Source organism: Dromiciops gliroides, chromosome 3 (assembly GCF_019393635.1).
Source record: "Dromiciops gliroides isolate mDroGli1 chromosome 3, mDroGli1.pri, whole genome shotgun sequence".
Taxonomy (NCBI): Eukaryota; Metazoa; Chordata; class Mammalia; order Microbiotheria; family Microbiotheriidae; genus Dromiciops; species Dromiciops gliroides.
The window spans coordinates 264,480,606-264,489,908 of NC_057863.1; positions in this window are offsets into that span (position 1 = coordinate 264,480,606).

Below are 9,303 nucleotides of genomic sequence, written 5' to 3' on the forward strand. Positions count from 1 at the left end.
TCAGAGAGATTAACAGTACTACCAAAGTCACACATATAGCAAGTATCAGGAGTTGAATTTATAATTTATAATTCCATATCTAGAATTCATTTCAATACATCAAAACTTTTATGAAGAATGTAGACCTTAACCTACATAAATATAGAGATATAGTGTTAAATAAAATCAAGAGGGAAAGACTTTTACAGGTTGGGTCAATATTATGAGCAAACTCAAAGTTAAGATTGAGAATGGCATGAAGAGACCAGCCAACATGATAGATAGAGTAGGAGGACACAGTCCAATCCATCTCTACCCTCCACCAATTCCAAATAATCTAGAGAACAAACCAGGTAGAGTCAAGATTGGGGGGGGGGGGAATGCAAGAAAAAAAAATAATAGTCTTTTCTTTCTAGCTCAGGTAAAAATAGGGAGACAAAGAGGTCTATGAACACTGGGAACAGGGTCTAGCCAAAAATACACATTGACAAGCATTCTAGTTCAGGGACTATAGGAGAACCTGCCTGTGGTTGTGCACTAGTTTAAGAAAAGGTCCCAGATCCAATGCCGAGGGATATGATCTTTCATGACACGTAGAAATGGGTATTAACAAGCAGCTATGTCACTCTCCATTCAGTGTGAGGTTGGAGATCCAGTGCAAACTGAGAATGGGACAGGTACCTAGTCCATGGCAAGGAGCAGTTACAAAAGAAAACAACAACTATGTGGCTCTGTAGATAGAGTAGGCATCAGATCCAACCCTCAGCTCAGTCTAAAGTTTGCAGTGGAATAACCAAGGCAGAGAGCCCAGACTAAAGGAGAGCCTGTCACTGAACCTTCAGAGCTTTCCAGCTGCTGAAAATGGCTGTCAAATAGCTGTCTGCTGGAGCTCCAATTAGCTCCACAGTTATGTTCTCTGGACCAAATCCAAGTCATGAACTTACAGAGCACAGAGCAAGAGGGAAGCATCTACAAGCAAGGCCTCAAGGAAAACAGTTTGGGCACAAATTCAACTAGAATTCCTAGAAGAGATAAAGCAAGAATTTTTTTAAAGAGTTTAATGTTTTTAATGAAATGAGAGCACTTGAGGAAAGAATTGGGAAAGAGATAAGTACTAAAGGAAAGAAATGGGGAAAATTAATTACAGAAGAAAATTTGAAAGAGAGTTGGTACAAAATATCAAAAACTTTACTCAAGCAAAAGACTCTAAAAATTAGAATAAACCAAATAGAAGTTTAAAACTCCATGAGAAGGGCAGCTAGGTTGCACAGTGGATAGAGCACTGGCCTTGGATTCAGGAGGACCTGAGTTCAAATACAGCCTCAGACACTTAACTCTTACTAGCTGCGTGACCCTGGGCAAGTCACTTAACCCCACTTGCCTCACCAAAAAACAAAAAAACTCCATGAGAAATGAAATACTAAAAACAAAATCAAAAGAATAAAAAATATAAGAACCAAATTTAGGAGAGGTAATATAAGAATCACTAGACTACATGAAAACCATAAAAAACTGACCAAATCTCTCAAAAATAGAAAAAAAGTGAAAATAGAAACTCAAAAGTAACAAAAATGAAAACTCCCTGGTACATTATAGCCTAAATCCAGAGCTTCCAGGTCAAAGGGAAAAAAAATACTTCATGCAGTCAGAAAGAAAGAATCCAAGTACTAAGGAGTTATAAATAGGATCAAACAAAATTAAACAGCCACCATTATTAAGAAGAAAAGAGCTTGAAATATGCTATTCCAGAAGGCAAATGATAAAAAATCACAACCAACAATAACAATAACTTATGTAGCAAAACCCAGCAATAATCCTAGAGGGGGGAAAATGGACCTTTAATAAAATAAGGGATTTTCAATCATTCCTGATGAGAAGACCAGAGTTGAGGAGAAATTTTGAAATATAAACACAAGAGTTGAGATAGAGCAATAATATGGGATGAAGTAAATATGAACTATTTACATTCTAATATAAGGAAATGACAGATGTATCCCCTCAAAACACTAATATAATTAGGAGCTGTGAAAAGAGTATAATATAGTGAAAGCAATTTTGCAATGTATTTTAAAAGAAGAAATGGGGGCAACTAGGTGGCGCAGTGGATAAAGCACTGGCTCTGGATTCAGGAGGCCCTGAGTTCAAATCCAACCTCAGACACTTGACACTTACTAGCTGTGTGACCCTGGGCAAGTCACTTAACCCCAACTGCCTCACCAAAAAAAACCCACAAAACCCCACAAACAAACAAAAAGAGCCAGACATGACCGAACAACACACACACACACAAACCACCCTATAAAGTGTAGGTATAGAGGAACCTTTTTTCTTTGAGGAACCTTTTTTAAGATGATAAAAAGCATCTCTCTAAAATCAACAGTTTGCATCATATGTAGTGGGATATACTAGAACATTTTCTTTTGTGTGTGTGTGGGGGGGGTGGGCAATGAGGGTTAAGTGACTTGCCCAAGGTCACACAGCTAGTAAGTGTCAAGGGTCTGAGGCTCGATTTAAACTCAGGTCCTCCTGAATCCAGGGCCTGTGCTCTATCCACTGCACCACCTAGCTGCTCCTACTAGAACATTTTCTAAAAAATATGGGAGTGAACAAGGATACCCATTCTCCCCTCTATGATTTGATATATTTCTGGAGATGCTAGCAACAGTATTAAGAAAGGAGAAAGAGGGGGCAGCTAAGTGGTTCAGTGGATAAAGCACTGGCCCTGGATACAGGAGTACCTGAGTTCAAATCCAGCCTCAGACACCTGACACTTAACTAGCTGTGTGATCCTGGGCAAGTCACTTAACCCTCATTGCCCTGCAAAAAAAAAAAACCAAGAAAGGAGAAAGAAATGAACAACATAAGTATCAAAAAGAGGAGATAAAACTATCCCTTTTTGCTGATGATATGATGGTATACTTGAAAATTTGTAGGGAAACAGCAAGGATCCTAATGAAGACAATTAATAGCTTTAACAAAGATGCAGCTATAATACAATCCCTCAAAAATCAATAGCATTTCTACATAATAACAACAAAACCCAAGAAACAATCATGGAAAAGGAAATCCCATTCCAATAACTACACAATGCATAAAATATATGAGAATCAACCTAGCAAAGCACACTAAAGGCTCATCAATGTCAAAGTAATCCTTAAAGAAATGAAGAAAAACTTAAATTGCTAGAATATTCAGAGTTCATAGCTAGTTCATGCCAATATAATGAAAATGACAATACTGCAAAGTTAATTTACACTTTTAATACTATACCAATCAGATCACCAAGAGAATACTTTATAGAAATAACAAAATTCATTTAGAAAAATAAAAGATCTAGAATACCAAGGGAAATGATGAAAAGAAATAGGTATAAAGGGGAAATAACATTTCCAGATTTCAATCTATATTGTAAAGCAGTGGCAAAGATATAACAATAAAGGATTGTGATCAGAAAAAGGAATTTTGAAGTTCATGAACATGGAAGTGGAATACTTATGGGTGATTTCAAGATCAAGGTTATTACCCTGTGTGTAAGTGAGGTAGGTTAAAATATTTAAGAAAGAATCAATATGTATGAAGTTTCTTAGTATAAGGACAGGATATGGGAAAGACAGACTGAGCCAGGCACTGAATTCAATGAGGAAGGAAGGGAGTATCCTGGGGGTCTAAGATAATAACTACCAGAATATTAATTTGGTGATTGAGATATAGATAGAGTAGGTGCCAATTCAGGTAGAGAAGTGGGTCCTACTTTATGTAGCAAGGCTCCACATTTTATGACGCCTGCTGTTCTTGCACATGGCTGAAAAGGAGACAGAATGCACTTTTCTAACATCTCCCCTCTTCTTTATCTAAGAGAAATTTTCATTCCTGCCAGGAGGCAATGCAAGAAGTTGGGGCCAAGGCCACCACTCTGCTTTCCTCAAAGAGAAGACATATCAGACGAGAAGTATGTCTATCTGGTTCCTTAAATATTGTTCCTCTGAGGGATACAATTGAGTTTGAGCTAACTTTTTATTGCTTTGTCATTTGAGGGGTCAGGGGGATCCTAAGCTCTATATCCATGGCTTGACCCCTTCCCCAACCTAATAACAGATAGGATTAAGGAAGTGGGCAGCAGACTGTATCAGAGAGTCAGAGGTTCAGAATCACTGGAATGGGGAGATTATGACAGAGTAGGGGTATGCTACCAATGAGACATAAATTTAGGGAAATTATCAGTGACTAGAGAGAAATTTAAAATAATAACACTGTAAAATGAAAAATTTTGAAAGACTTAAGAATTCTGATCAACAAAATAATCAACCATAATTCCAGAGAACTGAAGTTAAAGAATTCTGCCCACTTTCTGACAGAGAGGCAATGGACCAAACATACATAATGAGACACAGTTTTGGACATGGCCAGTTTGGGAATTTTTTTTTTGCTTCCCTGTACATATTTGCTATAAGGAACTTTTTCACTCCTTTTCTCATTCAGGGGGCATGGGTGGGAGAGAAAATAAACTTATTAATAAAAAATTCAATTAAAAACAAAACAAAAAAGTAAAAATCCTACAGTATAAGCAGAGGAGAAACTTTTTTATAAAACAAAGTATCTACCTAAAACCAAAAATTTAGAATTATATATATTCTAAAAATGCTGAAATAAACAAGGATTCTTCCCTCCTTGTTATCATTTGAAATCTAGAAATGCTAGTAACCACAATGGGAAGAAAAAAAAGTTTAATGTATAAAGATAGACCTATTTATTAGCTGATGACATGATGGAATACTTAGAGAATTTTAGGAAATTAGCAAACTAATTGAGACAATTAGTAGCTTCATTAAATTTATTGATTTTTTTCCCATGTGTGAAGAATAGAAAGATGGAAACTTTGGCTGCAGGTCAGAATCATGAGGGGGAGTATGCTAAGGAAAGTTTGTAAAATGATTTAAAAGCTAAATGAAGGAGTTTATCATTTATCCTTGGGGCAAGAGGGAACCACTAAAATTTATAGAATAAGAGAGTATCAGATCTATGCTTAAGATTACTTTGGCAACACTGGGGCGGATGGACTGGAGTGGGAAAGAGACTTGAGTCAGGAAGATCAACTAGGAAGCTGTTTCATAATCTAAGTAAGAGGTGATTAGGACCTGAATTAAGGTTATGGTTGTTTTGTTTTGTTTTTTTAGTGAGGCATTTGGGGTTAAGTGACTTGCCCAGGGTCACAGAGCTAGTAAGTGTCAAGTGTCTGAGGCCAGATTTGAACTCAGGTACTCCTGACTCCAGGGCCGGTGCTCTATCCACTACGCCATCTAGCTGCCCCGGTTATGGTTGTTTGAATAGAGAGGAGTCGAATGGGAGATTTGGAGATACAAGTGGCAAGATTTAGCAACTAATTAGATGGACAGGATGAGGTTATAAACCAGAGACACTGTAAGAATGATGGTGCCTTCTACAGAAATAAGGAAGTCTGGAAGGAGGGTGGCTTTGGGGAAAAGATAATGAGTTCTCTTTTGGACATGTTCATTTTGATGTCTTTGGGATATCCAATTTTAAAGGTCTAATAGGCATCAGATATGATGCACGAATGAATCTCAGAGGAGAGAGGGGGTGAAATGGAGAGATGACTGAAAAGGCAAGCGAACTATGAATCTAATCATGTAATTCCAAGATGTTTCTTGGTGTGGAAGACCATTTTTAAAAAGCAAGAATAATTTTGAAACAAGACCAAAGGACCCCAGAAAAGAGAAAGGAATACTCTTATTCTCCTATTTGCTTAAGCTCTTCTCAGTACTATTTTCCAAAAGAACTAGAGGGAAAAAATTCTGACTACTTTTGCCTACCAAGCATGTTCTTCTAGAGACAGCTAAGATAGATATGATAGGGGGCAGCTACGTGGCGCAGTGGATAAAGCACCAGCCCTGGAGTCAGGAGGACCTGAATTCAAATCCGACCTCAGACACTTGACACTTACTAGCTGTGTGACCCTGGGCAAGTCACTTAACCCCCATTGCCCTGCAAAAAAAAAAAAATAGATATGATAGAGGACCCGAGAAGTTATTGTGTAAAAAGTTCCTGTATTGACCCTTGAATTAGATAATTTTAAATAGAAAACATGTTGAAAAAGTGTAGCTTGTCACATATGTGTAAACATATACCCATATATGCATATATAACAATAATACCCTCATTATTAAATGATTTTAGCACTTTCTATCATTTATATCTTTGCATTCCTGAGCTATGAGGTAACCCTGCTCCAAACTCCTATGCTTAGAAGATCTATGAGTAAATAAATAGAATTTCATCTGGTCAGAAGGGATGATCCTGAAAGCTTTGCATCAGCATACAGATATGAAATCATCTACAGAACCAGACTCCAAAGTTGCACGCATGATAAAGACCAAATGTCCCATGAAGAATTATTTTATCTAATCTCTGCCCTAGATGTTTACAATGCAAGCAACTTCTTGCTTCCAGAAGTTAATAATTATAACAACAACATTTATATAGCACTTACAGTGCACCAAGCACTGTGCCAAGTGCTTTAGAAATATTATCTTATTTGATCCTCTCTACAACTCTGGGAGGTAGGTACTATTCTTTATTTTATAGTTGAGGAAACTGAGTTAAACAAAGGTTAAGTAAGTTGTCCAGAGTCTTTTAGCTATTGTCTAAAAATGCATCATAAAACATAAATATATCTTGATCTTTTTTACAAGGTGTGTTTTATTTAGTACTTTCAGAAGTCAATAAATTGTGAGCTTTTTTATTTTTATGGTATTCCTCTGTATTTAATAATCATCCATTTAGAAAGCATCTGCTACTAAATGGTGGAAGAAGTCAAGTCTATTAACCTAATTCTCCATCTTTTAAGAATTAGTCAGGGGCAGCTAGGTGGCGCAGTGGATAGAGCACCAGCCCTGGAGTCAGGAGTACCTGAGTTCAAATCCAGCCTCAGACACTTGACACTTACTAGCTGTGTGACCCTGGGCAAGTCACTTAACCCCAATTGCCTCACTTAAAAAAAAGAAAGAAAGAAAGAAAGAATTAGTTGCTCTCATTTGATACAGTGTATTTTCTACTGTACCATATTAATTCATCCCTAAATTCCTATTTTATAGTATATATGTCTATATCCTTAAGGCAAAAATTATCATTCACTAAAATCTAAATTAAAACAGAAAATACCTCCTTACCTTTTTTCTGTCATGAATGGAGGAAGAAATCCTGAGATAAAGGCAACTGGTCCTTCTATACCCAAAAGGATACATAGCCAGTAAAAGAAGGTATAAAACTGAACCCAAGTTGATTCAAGAATTGACTACAGGTACATAATCTATTAAAATAAAAAATAAAAGAGCCAATTCCCAGTGGTTTGTTTTGGAATTTGCTTCTTATTGGTTTTACCAATCCGATTCAATAAGTATTTATTAAGAAATTATGGATTGCAATGGCTGTATGCCGGTCAATCCTATTTGTGAATCTGATAAGTGAAAGATCTTTATTATCCAAGTTAGCTGTTTTTGTTGTTCAGCCATTTTTCGGGTGTGTCCAACTCTTCATGACCCTGTTTGAGGTTTTCTTGGCAAAGAGACTGAAGCAGTTTTCCATTTCCTTCTCCATCTCATTTTACAGATGAGAACCTGAGGCAAACGGGGTTAAATTATTTTACCTGGGTCACACAGCTAGCAAGTAGAAGTCTGGATTTGAACTCAGGTCTTCTGACACTAAGCCCAGTGCTCTATTCAATGTGCCATGTAGCTGTCCTCCAAGTTATATGGAAGTTATGCTGACCAAGAACCCAGTCAGAGATAAATATTGATGCAAGAAGTTTTTTCATAATTATACAACTTAAGCAACCCATATGTCTTTTCTGAAAAATGGCCCTGTACTAATCAATCAGATATTCTATGTCCCTTTGACTGTTTACAGAAACAGGGGGAGTAGGGGAACTTTTTCTGATTTCAGGAAATTGCACCTGTTCATTCTCCCTTTCCCAACCTGGAAAATCTCTAATCTTTCCTCCAATTAGAAATCAGATTGGCTTATTTTGCATCCTGGTTAATTGGTTTATTTTAATTAATTGTTTTTAATGTATAAAAGTCTATCTAGCCCTGTATTTGGAGTCAAGTACAAAAGCTGAAGAAGGCTACTGGACCCAATTTGTTGGGCAATTGGCATGCATTCCTTAACAAATCAATATGTTTTAAAGCTGAAACCTTTGTTTCCTCAGTCATTTCATCTTTTATCCTCCACAAGTCCTAGAAAGATAGTGATTTGACCTAGGCCACACACACATCATAAATGATAGAGTCAGCATTTGAACCCAAGTCCTCTGATAATTCATCCAGTGGTCCCTCTACAGTTTTGGAATACCAAAAATTTTAGTGTTATTCATGACTTTCTTTCCCCTTTTCCACTGCTCTACTATGTAAAACGTGGAAGTGAGCTAAGCACAATTTGTAATTTTTTGTTCAATTTTTTCCCTGTGTGATATGAAAAATATTTACCATGGTCTCACTCCATATAGGTTAAGCTAGTTCTTTCTTTAAAAGGCCCTGAGAATTGAAAAGAGGTAATTAAAAAACCATCAAATTCTCTAAAAAGCCATGACACCACCCCCCAAAACAGTGCATCATATTTCAACAAAAAGGAAAACTTGTATAGATATATCAATAACATTTAATAAATGGAACATCCCTTAATATTGTAAATAGTTCCTATCTAAAACCAAGACCTAGTATTAATGATTCTTGTTGGCGAAAGACTAGAGATTGTTCCAAGTCAAATAACATAAAGAAGATGAAGGCTCTGTTTCAAATAGTTCTTGAAGTCCCTATAGATATCATATCATTAAGAGCCAAATAGAATGTTGAAAAAAACTCATCCTGGCAGTTTTGAAATAACAGTATGAAGATGGTTGGCTATAAGAAGTTCTTCCATATTGAGTTACGCAGAGAGAGTATCTATATATGTGATTGTCTTATGAATACTTGTGCAAATTAACTCCCACTCTATTCAGTTTTTCCTTAAAATATCAAAGTTACTTTTCAAAAAGTCTCTTTGCAAGATTAAGGGGAAGATAGCTTTACAAAGAAATATATTTCTGTCTCCATTTGCTATGTCCTTTTTAGCTTCTTTCAAGTTCTGACAGGAAAATGGTATCTTCAGCTTCTCTCAAACAATGACTCTAAATACTGTCTCTCTATAGTTTATCTCATATATCAAAAGTAGAAAACAAAATAAACACCACAGGAAAATAAATTCCAATCTGGATAACTAGAGAATGTTTTAAACATTTGGGAATCCACCTACCAAGACAAGCACAAAAATCAT